Source organism: Piliocolobus tephrosceles, chromosome 2, assembly GCF_002776525.5.
Source record: "Piliocolobus tephrosceles isolate RC106 chromosome 2, ASM277652v3, whole genome shotgun sequence".
NCBI classification, from domain to species: domain Eukaryota; kingdom Metazoa; phylum Chordata; class Mammalia; order Primates; family Cercopithecidae; genus Piliocolobus; species Piliocolobus tephrosceles.
In genome coordinates this window covers 158390951-158403172 of record NC_045435.1, presented here as the reverse complement: position 1 = coordinate 158403172, position 12222 = coordinate 158390951, and the positions used below count along the sequence as shown (strand labels likewise).

Genomic DNA, 12222 nt, shown 5'->3' with positions numbered 1-12222 from the left:
AAGAGACATTAGAAAGGTCAGTAAAGAGTGGTGGGGAGGCAATGAGGAAACTGAGATTGCCCACGATGTAGGAAAAAGGGAGGGGAGGTACATCATTATTCAGGTAGAAATTTATTTTACCAATAAAGACTAAATTTACTTCTGAGATTCTTATCAGAAAAAGCAAAAAAGATTCTATTAGAATTTTTATAGTTCTAATTTCTACTCTTAATTAATGGCCAGACTATCAAGGCTCATGAGCATGGTACTGTATTAGATGTTACATAAAGTATGAAAGATGAATATAACTGTTGACTAGCTAAATATATTTTATAGGTATTATGAACACAAAGTATTATTCAAATGTTCTTCCTTAAATTACTCCAATGCCATCTCTAAAGTTTGAACAATGATATATCTGTAAGAAGTAGATCTGTCATATTTCTTAACATATAGGTTTATAATATGATTTTAAACTTCGGGATAAAAATCTTAGCTACCCTTAAAAATGTGAGTTTTATAAAGAGTTAAGATTTATTCATATAAATATATGAAAATGGTTAAATCTCCTATTTTTGTCATAATAGCCCAATTTCCCTGTATTAATATCTGACATTAATACACGGAATGGAGTCTGCTCATATATTTAAGACTATTAGGGATATGAAGGCCAGTTGTCACACCATGTCTTTGCTACAGTTATCAGGATGTTACCTGTATAAAGCAATAGTCAAGGAAGAAACAGAACAAAGGGAAGTGATGCCAATGAAACATGAAAAACTTAAAACACTGATGGCTTACTAGTCTGTGACCTCAAAATGGTTACTTAACCTTTTGGAATTTCAATAATAAAACAGAAATTACAATGTCTACTTCTTAGAAGGTTGTTGTGAGGATTAAAGGAAATTGTAAGATGTAACATAGGTAAAAGGTTCAGAACAGTGCTGGGCAGAGATCTATCTATCATGTAAGAAAATGAATGACAATACCAATGGATGAGATTCTCAAAAAAATTAGATGAAGCATAATTTGGCATAATCCTTCAGATTCAATAATAAATAAAATAATCATTTACACATGTAAAGCAATTTGAAGTTTATAAACCAGTTTTGAGTTAACAAATTTATTTATTTATTTATTTATTTTTGAGACGGAGTCTCGCTCTGTCGCCTGGGCTGGAGTGCAGTGGCCGGATCTCAGCTCACTGCAAGCTCCGCCTCCCGGGTTCACGCCATTCCCATGCCTCAGCCTCCCGAGTAGCTGGGACTACCGGCGCCTGCCACGTCGCCCGGCTACTTTTTTTTTTTTTTTTTTTTTTTGTATTTTTTAGTAGAGACGGGGTTTCACAGTGTTAGCCACGATGGTCTCGATCTCCTGACCTCATGATCCGCCCGTCTCAGCCTCCCAAAGTGCTGGGATTACAGGCTTGAGCCACTGCACCCGGCCTGAGTTAACAAATTGACAATCCATTTTAAGTCAACATTTCTCTCTGCCTCAATGCTAAATCTGTAAATATTACATAGTCCCAGAAGTCAATAAGTTATTATTATTGTTCAGAGTGTTCTTAAAATTCTAAAGTAAGGCACAGAATTCTTCAGGGGCTTTACCTAGACCATTTATATTAGTGTCATCCCTTTCCATTATTCTATGCTGAAAGAGATTTGTGAGGTTCAGGTGTACAATCACCAATGTTTTCTGTGGTGTGATATCTAGGGCAGTTATGCCCATAGAATTAAGACCACTGGTGCCAGTAGGGATGAAACCTGAGAGTCTCATGAATACACACTAGTGGGAAAGGTTTAGAGCAAAGTCTTCAATGTTAACTCTCTGTTTTTGCTTTGACAGAAATAAGTGATACTCAGAACACTGGCTGCCAAAGATTTTATTTGAACGGGAAAATATCTCATTATAAAATATTCTGTTCTGCTTTTCTTAGTGTACTTAACACAGAGCAATTCACTGATAGGCAACTATTTATTAATTCACTGGTCAATTCCGTATTTAATAAAACTGATGTTAATATTTAAAAGGAAAATAACACTAAAATAATGAATGCATTTATTTTGAGCTTTTGGGAACTCAATTTACTTTCCATTGAGTTCTACAGGAGACATATAATTTAAACCTTAAAGTAGCTGAATAAAACTGATTGTTTACAAACATTATGGAAGAAAACCTAGTAATATAAATTCTGCCAAATTTACTGGCAAGTTTAGCATCTGCTCACTTTGGATACAGTGGTTTCAGTCCAGTCTAGGAGCAGCATTAGAGTATAATTGGCTGGGTAGAGTATTTCAATTCTCCATTTCAGTCTTTCGCTATAAACACAGTATCACTTAGATACTCATTCAGAATAGTTTCCTTGTGCTATTATGTCACTGTAGCATTTCCAATATTTGATCATTTTTGACCTACAAAAAAAGCAATTTCATATTTACCCAAATAATTTGAGATTATTCTGGGTCAGAATAACCATAAAACTATGGTTTCTTGCCGGATTTTGGATGGCCAGCATTTGTACAGTCCTTGATTTATATTGTAGTCAATGTTAGGCACTTGTTTGGTGAAACACTGCCATAGATTTTAAGCAAGCAAGTAGGTACTCTGCAAAGTACTCATCATAGGCAGAAATGACTCAATTGCATAGCCTGATTAGGGAAGACATTTTTTCACAATCTAGAAGTAACCACCATTCTTTGTTATCTATATACATTACAACACACACATACACAATTGTCTATATAGACAAAAATGTCTTGTTTTTAAAAAAGATTACCAGGATTAACATACTTTTTAAACAAACATCTGTTACAGATGTGTATGCATGCTAATATATAATCTATTGATTCAAAGTGCAAACAAGGCTTTTAATACAGAAATTCTAGTTTCTCAAGGATATTTCTATTAAAAATTCCAGTAATTTTCTAGCTAAATTGTAAAACGTTCGTTAAGTTGTATTTGTTGTCTCTAAAACTGGATTCCTTCTCCACAAGAGAAAAATGTGAGTACTGTACTCCAGGTCCAAAAGGTCTATTTTTAAACCTGTTGGAATCCCTCTGCAAATAGCTTTCTGCAAATAGCTGAATAGAGGACACACATTAATTCCTTGATCTAATATCAAGATACAAGGGAGCTGTAAAATTATTTGTGAGTTAGTTCACTGGATGGTTTTATTAGTAATAAAAATATTAAAAAAAAAAAAAAACACCCAAATTTCAAACCTGTGTCTGCTGAAATGACTTCAGCCGCTTCTTAAACCGTGAAGGGAGAACAAAATCACAGCCCCTTGCCAGGAAAGCTAGCTCTCCCCTTAAATCCGGGTCCCTTCGTAGAGATGTTTCCTTGATCATCATCTTTGAAAAGTGAATGTTTACTTCTCAACTGTCCAGCACACTTCTGAAGATAATCAGATTTAGCAAGTTGTCAATCTTGTCAGGTAGGAAGATTTTTTTCTTCTTATCTCCCAAAGAAATGAAATTCAAGCATTGTGCTCTCCCAGCCTCCACGGACCACAATCTATGCTTGTCCTGACATGCAGCTGGTTCCCAAATACAGTCTGTGGCTCCCAATACCTGTTCATAATTTTCAAGTTATAAACACAGCCTGCAATGGGCCTGTTGCTCCTTGTTGGTAGCTTTATGTCAAATTGACCTGCACATGTTGAGAATATGGAGCCTTCTGGGAAAGGAAGCACCCACTACTCTGTGTACCAAAGTTAGAAACATTACAGCTGGACCTAAAAATAGTACCTTCTCAGATAATGCTAACTTCTTAAACTCAGAGTATGTGAGGTGTCAATCCGCATAAAGCAGTTTCTTTTCAAACTAGAAGAAAAAGAGCATGTAGAACATTTTCAGCTTCTTCTCTTTAATATTTTATAAAAAAAAGAACAGGATGCTGAACTTTGAATTTGAAACTATTATTTTAAGAATAGTTTTTTATTTTTTATTCGAAGCAAAGTAAATATCCAAAACTCTCCAGATCTCTCCCAGTCAAAATAAGAGGAAAAACAGAAACTTTCATTCTCAAATGGGAATTTACAAAAAGATCTGTTGATCTCAGATTTAACATTTTTTAAAGCAAAAGACTATCTTAGTTATCAAACATTTTCTTGAACTGATTATGAACATATCTGAAAATTTGTTCTCAGAAGTATTGGTTAAGAAAGTAGAACAACTGAATGCCATAGAAAATAAGTTTTAGATACATATAAGCAAGTCAAACGTGGCTAAAACAAAAAGGACAGAAAAGATGATCAAACAACAATGACATAGTACATACTGAATTTGTAAGATTTCTTCCTTTGAGAAGCTTTAAAGAAATCAGTTAAGATTTTTAAAATATCTATTATTTCATCATATATTAAATATCTGCCTCATATAGTTATTTGTAAGTGAATCATAAAGTCATCCTTTGGTATCTGTGGGGGATTGGTTCCAGGACCCCCCATGGACCAAAATCCACGGCTGCTCAAGTCTCTTATATAAAACGTGTAATATCTGCATACAACCTACTCACATTCTCCCATATACTTTAAAGCATCTCTAGATTACTTGTAATACCTAATACAATATAAGTCTTACGTAAATAGCTGTTACACCCCATTGTTTAGGAAATAATGACAAGAAAAAAAAAGCCTATACATATCCAATACAAATGCAACCATATTGTTTCCCCAAATATTTTCCAACTAGATGCAGAACCCATTGATACAGAGGGCTGACTGTTTTCTCTCACATTTAATATTTAGATTTCATTATTTATTTTCAATCAACCACATCAATCAGCATTTATTTGCTATGTCTAGAAAATATACACCAAAGATTATTAAAACAAAACAAAAAAAAAAACAGCTTACAACCCTCTTTTACTGAACCTTTGCCTAATTTAGTGGAAATTAAATTATTTGGTTTTCCACTGTTTCCTACAAATTTAAGTCTGCTTTTTCCCACTGATTTCTTTTCAAGACACTGACAACTCTTTATAATGTATACATTAGGCTTATATGTCTAAAGCTGTGTTTTAAAGAATTTCTTTTAAGTGGCAGAGTCTTCTGTTCACATCAAATTTTATCTGAAAGCTTTTGTTATGTACTATGATTGAAAGAGGATTACAACTGAAAACCACTGGTCTTATGCTTCATCCTGAGGCTTTCCTTATTTTCTCAATTTTCTCTCTCACTGGGCTTCCATGTTAATTCTTTGAGGCGGGTGGCTTTCCCAAATTTTTCCCTTACACTCCCGACTAGAATACTCTTTTTCTCCCTCATTATTTATCTCCTAAATAAAATGTCCAAGCCTGTAATCCCAGCACTTTGGGAGGACAAGACGGGCGGATCACAAGGTCAGGAGATTGAGACCATCCTGGCTAACACGGTGAAACCCCGTCTCTACTAAAAAATACAAAAAACTAGCTGGGCGAGGTGGCGGGCGCCTGTAGTCCCAGCTACTTGGGAGGCTGAGGCAGGAGAATGGCGTAAACCTGGGAGGCAGAGCTTGCAGTGAGCTGAGATCCGGCCACTGCACTCCAGCCTGGGCGACAGAGCGAGACTCCGTCTCAAAAAAAATAAAAAATAAAAATAAATAAATAAATAAATAAATAAAATAAAATAAAATGTCAAAAAGGTATGTAGGAATGCAACTAGGCTTTTAGACTTACAATTTAATGCTTATTCTATTAAACCACACTTTAAGTTATATTTCCTCTCCTTCCCAACACCAACCTGTGGCTTTAGGTGAGCAGGTTCATTCCTTTCCTGAGAATGCTCCCTTTCCTCAAATTATACATTCTAATCATCTTTCAAGATCCAACTCAAAATTTAACTATTTCATGAGGACTTCCTGATTATTTAAGTCCCCTTACTGTAATTCTTAACTTTATATATACAGCACTTAGTGAAATACTATATAACCTCTCTCAAATGACCTCCACTTAACATATTATCTTATTCAACCAATGCTCTCCATTTCTCCTGTGAAACAGAGCAACTAATGCCCATCACACATGGATTTGTGGCTAACAGCTTCTCTTACACTCTCATATTTCTTACCTTACTAGTTGGGTTGTGTGCTAAGAGTCAGCTGCATTTGTCCTCAGTCTGTTTATGCTGGTTGTACTTTTCACAGTAACTACTCAATTCAATTACATAAACTAACAAAATGTAAGTGTGGAAAAGAAAAGTTGTTCTAAAATGTAAAAAAAAACCCTAAGTTTTAGTAAAAGTAAACTACTAAAAAGATTTTGCTGTTAAAATTAGGTAAGGGTGGGATGAAAGAGAAAGCTCACTGAAGTTTAGAAGGTGTCTACATTCAAACTGCTTTACTATTACGTTCTCTCTCTAAAGAAACTAAAACCACAAATCAGACAACAAACATATTATGAGTGTGATTTATCAAAGAAATATGTCACAGAACTCTAATTATGTATGAGACTCATTCTCAGAGAAAAGGCTTTGACCCTGTATCAAAAGACATCAGAATAAATGCCTGAGTTCAAATGTTTCTATACACATTTTATAGTACACATACATATAGTTTATGATTCCCTACTAGCAAACTCAATCATGTTCAGGTAAAGGGGCTTCCACTGTAATATTTTATAACTTGATCATTATTTTCCAGTAGTGTCTAAACTCTTGAGGACAAGAGTTTAGATTTTAATTTTATAGTCATTCAATTGCTCAACAAATATTTTTATATACAATTACGTATATGCCAGACACTTTGCTGGATATGAAGCTAGAGAGATGATAAAGATGTGGCCTCTTCTTTTTCTTACTGCACTTTCTAGTACAATGTTGGTTTGGAGCAAAGGACAAGAAATACTTTCATTTAATTGACTTCCTATAAATCTGGTAAGTTTCAAAGTCAGAATAGTCGTTAAAAGCCTGCCCTGTTGTTATACTCTTAAGCAAGAAAACATTTCTTCATGTCTTTTGATGAAGAAATAATCTGTAAGTTTTGATATATTGAAATGTTTTCCAAAAAATTCAGAGAGGCAAAAAGACCAGGACTACTAAAGGGCTTAGAAAAGAACTGGTCTGTGGCAATGAGTTATTGACAGAGGAAGACTAGCATGAAGTTGGTTTATTTGCTTTTTTACTTATTTACTTGAGTTTGAATGGAAGTATTAATATATGTGCTTGGTTTTTGAAAGGATCTGAGAACACGAATTAGTTTCAAGGAGTTCATGACAACTGGAATATAGCACCAAAGAACATGGTTTTTAGAGTGACCTTTTCTAGGAAAAGATCAAATATAGGGGAATTTCACTACAGAGAAATAAATGATCTGTGATCTACTCTCTTCTCTCTCTGCTTTGATCACAAGGGAATGTACAATCCATGGTGCTGGGAATTGTAAGAGAAAAGCTGTTTTGGGGTGAGAGGTTTCTCCTGCAGGAACTAACCAGAATTAAGGAAAAATAGAGACTCATAAACACTTAGGTTATAAATTGTTTGAGCACATGGAAAATTAGGAGCTGTGTGCAGTTACAATGGAAAGAGCCATTGTAAAAGTTTTCTGAATGTCTTTCTAGAATAAACTAAAAAATCTTTTCTCCTGCTCCCTGCAGCATATAATTAAGTCCGTCCTAACAAGCTAGCTGATTATCACCAGTAGGCACTTCCTGCACAGCTGCCTGCATCTCTTCTTGGCCTGCAGATCACTCATGAACTTTCCCTGTCTGAAGACACAGGCAGTCCTATCTGGACCATGTGCTCAATCTGAGTCTTCAGGATGACAATGATAAGAGAGCTTCAGTAGGCAAGAGACTGGTGCTCTTTGCTGTGGGGGTGACTGGAACACATCAGCTGTTAATTTGAGATCCAGCTGTCTTGGTCTGGGGTTCCTTTCCTGCCTTACCATTCCACATATCTTTCTCCAGAACAAGCATGCTTGGGCAAGGGAGACAGTCTTTCTCAAAAAGAACCAGGTAGGGTAAGCTGCTAGGCATGAGTTTTACAGGTTCTCTCTGGCAGAGTTATATGGAAGAGAAGCTGGCCTCTCCACTATGACCCTAAAAACTAATTTTTTTTTTCTTTTTTAGGATAACCTCTAACATCCCAAGCGAGAAAAGATGCTCCTTTACCCTATACTAAAAGGACCTACAAAACTGAGGAGTAAGTTTAAAATGAGCCTGTACCCTGAAGGAAAGTGAGATTGGGTAGGAGACAGAGGAGAACAAAACTGTGAGACACGACACATTCTATATTTATAGAATTCATTCTGTTAGGCTTAGTTTGAAATTTAGGACAGATTTCTTAGAACTTTCTGAATCCCCTTACTATTCCTTGCCCTTCCCCCTTTGAAAACGAGGACAATAGTGATTTATAATATTAATTCTTTCTTTCTGGGGAAATCAGCTACATGGGATGTTTTAGGAAAAAATGGGTTAAATACACAGAATAAAGAAAATAATTTTGAACATTAGTCTGAAGAAGTCTCTTATTCTGATTTGTGTATAACTGCTAAAAAACAGTATTATATATGAAACGTGTTGTACCAAAGTAAGTCTAGCCCTTTATTTTATTTTTTAGAGATAGGGTCTTCCTCTGTTGTCCAGGCTGGAGTGCAGTGGCATGATCTTGGCTCACCGCAACCTCCACCTCCCTGGCTCAAACTATTCTCCCACATCAGCCTCCTGAGTAGCTGGGACTATAGGCGCATCGCACTGTGCCCAGCTCATTTTTGTATTTTTAGTAGAGACAGGGTTTCGCCATGTTGCCCAGGCTGGTCCTGAACTCCTGGGCTCAAGCAATCTGCCCACCTCAGCCTCTCAAAGTGCTGGGATTACAGGTGTGAGCCACTGTGCCTGGCCTAGCCCTTTATTTTATATATAAACATGTAAAATCATTCAACAGCCTCAGTTGAATGTAGTTATGGAGAACTGAGATGATAGCATCAGCTAAGGCCTTAGAGTAGGAAGGGCAGTTGGGATAACACAGGCAGCAAAACTATAAAAATCTAAGTGACAGAAACACATAGCACAGTGAGGCTGGGAAATCAGCTCAGCTAAGTGAGGACCTGTATTGAGGTGAGTGTTAGAAGCAGGTCCAGAAAGACAGCACAGTCACTCTGAAGTGACACCAAAGACAGAGAGTCACTCTGAAGTGACACCAAGGGATTTTGCTCAGAAGATGCTACAAAAAAAAAGTTACATATTGAAGTGGAGGTCCTGGTACATCATGAGGGTGCTTCTGATTAACAAAAGCCAGCCAGCTGTTTGGAAAAATCTAAATATGTTAACAGCCTGTCTTTGTCCACACAAAAACTTATACGCATATGTTCATAGCTGCATCATTCATAATAGCCAAAAAGTGGAAACAACCCAAATGTCCTGAAAATGAATTTTATCTCAATTTTTAAAAAGCCTCCTCATGTTGTAGTTCTAACAGGCTGAGTAGCGTAGAAAGGTAATAACAGAGTGAATAATCAAGGAAAACTTCCCTGGTGTTGCTAGAGATCTAGATATCCAAACCACCTGGGAAATTCACTGCAAAAAGATCATCACCTAGGCACATAGTCATCAGGTTATCTAAAGTCAAAATGAAGGAAAAAATCTTAAGAGCTGTGACGTAAAAGCATTAGATAACTTTAAGAGGAAAACCTCTAAGATTAACAGCAGATTTCTCAGCAGAAACCCTACAAGCTAGAAGGGATTGGGGTCATATCTTTAGCCTCCTTAAACAAACAATTACCAACCAAGAATTTTGTATCCAACTAAACTAGGCTTCATAAATGAAGGAAAGATAAAGTCTTTTTCAGACAAACCAGTGCTGAGATAATTCACCACTACCCAGCCAGCATTACAAGAACTGCTAAAAGGAGTTCTAAATTTTGAAACAAAACCTCAAAATACACCAAAATAGAACCTCCTTAAAGCATACATTTCACAGGGCATATAAAATAATAACACAACAAAAAACCCCCAAGGTATTCAGGCAACAACTAATACGATGAATAGAATAGTACCTCATATGGCAATATTAAATGGCCTAAATGCTCCACTTAAAAGATGCAGAATGGCAGAATGGATAAGAATTTACCAACCAAGTATCTGCTGTCTTTAACAGACTAACCTTATGTATAAGGACTCACATAAACTTAAGGTAAAGGGGTGGAAAAAGATATTCCACGCAAACAGACACTAGAAGTGAGGAGGAGTAGCTATTCTTATATCACATAAAACACACTTTAAAGCAACAACAGTCAAAAAAGACAATGAGGGACATTATATAATGATAAAAGGACTAGTGGAAAATATCACAATCCTAAATATATATGCCCCTAACACTAGAACTCCCAAATTTATAAAACAATTACTACTAGACCTAAGAAAGGAGACAGACAGCAACACAATAATAGTGGGGACTTTAATACTCCACTGAACGCACTAGACAGGTCATCACATCAGGAGGTCAACAAAGAAACAGTGGACTTAAACTATACCCTAGAACAAATGGACTTAACGGATATTTACAGAACATTCTACCCAACAAATGCAGAATATACATTCCATTCATCAGCATGATAGACCATATGATAGGCCACAAAACAAGTCTCAGTAAACTTAAGAAAACTGAAATTATATCAAGTACTTTCTCAGACCAAAGTGGAATAAAATTGGAAATCGACTCCAAAAAGAACCCTCAAAACCATGCAAATACATGGAAATTAAATAATCAGTTTCTGAATGATTGTTGTATCAACAATGAAATCAAGATGGAAATTAAAATATTCTTTGAACCTGACAATAATAGTGACACAACCTATCAAAACTTCTGGGATACAGCAAAAGTGGTGCTAAGAGGAAAGTTCATAGCATTAAATGCCTGCGTCAAAAAGTCTGAAAGACGACAAATAGACAATCTAAGGTCACACCACAAGGAACTAGAGAAACAAGAACAAACCAAACCCAAACCTAGCAAAAGAAATGAAATAACAAAGATCAAAGCAGAACTAAATGAAATTCAAACAACAACAAAAAATACAAAAGACAAATGAAACAAAAAGCTGGTTCTTTGAAAAGATAAACAAAATTGACAGACCATTAGAGAGATTAGAGAAAAGGAGAGACAATCCAAATAAGCTCAATTAGAAATGAAACAGGAAATATTACAACCGATACCACAAAAATACAAAAGATCATTCAAGGCTACTATGAACACCTTCATGCACACAAACTGGAAAACCCGGAAGAGATGGATAAATTCCTGGAAATATACAACCCTCCTAGATTAAACTACAAAGAAACAAACTCAACGGACCAATAACAAGCAGAGAGAGTGGTAATTTTTAAAATTGCCAACAAAAAAAATTCCAGGACCAGATGGATTCACAGTTGAATTCTATCAGACATTCAAAGAATTGGTACCAATACTATTGAAACTATTCCAAAAAACAAAGAAAGAGGGAATCCTCCCTGAATCATTCTATGAAGCCAGTATCACCCTAGTATCAAAACCAGGAAAGGACATAAAAAAACTACAGACCAACATCTCTGGTGAACATAGATGCAAAAATCTTCAACAAAATACTAGCTAACTGAATCCAACAGCCTATTAAAAAGATAATCCACCATGATCAAGTGGGTTTCATACCAGGGATGCAGGGATGACTTAATATACACAACTCAATAAATGTGATAACACCACATAAAGAGAATTAAAAACAAAAATCACATGATCATTTCATATAGATGCAGAAAAAGCATTTGACAAAATCCAGCATCCCCTTATGATTAAAACCTCAGCAAAATTGGCAAAGAAGGGACATACCTTAAGGTAATAAAAGCTATCTACGACAAACCCACAGCCAACATTATACTGAACAGGGAAAAGCTGAAAGGACTGCCCCTGAGAAGTGGAACAAGATAAGGATGCCCACTTTCACCACTTCTATTCAACGTAGTACTAGAAGTCCTAGTCAGAGCAATCAGGCAAGAGAAAGAAATAAAGGGAGGAAGTCAAACTGTTGCTGTTTGCTGATGATATGATCATACACCTGGAAAACCCTAAAGACTGATCCAAAAGGTCCTAGATCTGATAAATGAATTCAGTCAAGTTTCAGGATATAAAATTAAAGTACACAAATCAGTAGCACTCCTATACACCAACCGAGTCCAAGCTGAGAATCAAATCAAGAACTCAATCCCTTTTACAATAGCTGCAAAAAAATAAAATAAATAAAATACATAGGAATATACCTAACCAAGGAGGTGAAAGACCTCTGCAAGGAAAACCAC

The 12222-nt window shown here is 35.9% G+C and overlaps 1 protein-coding gene across 1 annotated transcript in view; it reads right to left on the bottom strand.

Annotated features, from left to right (window-relative positions):
* PPP2R3A (protein phosphatase 2 regulatory subunit B''alpha) overlaps positions 1 to 12222 on the bottom strand; it is a 181869-nt gene that overhangs the window by 120275 nt on the left and 49372 nt on the right. The gene's annotated exons all lie outside the window — the stretch shown is intronic.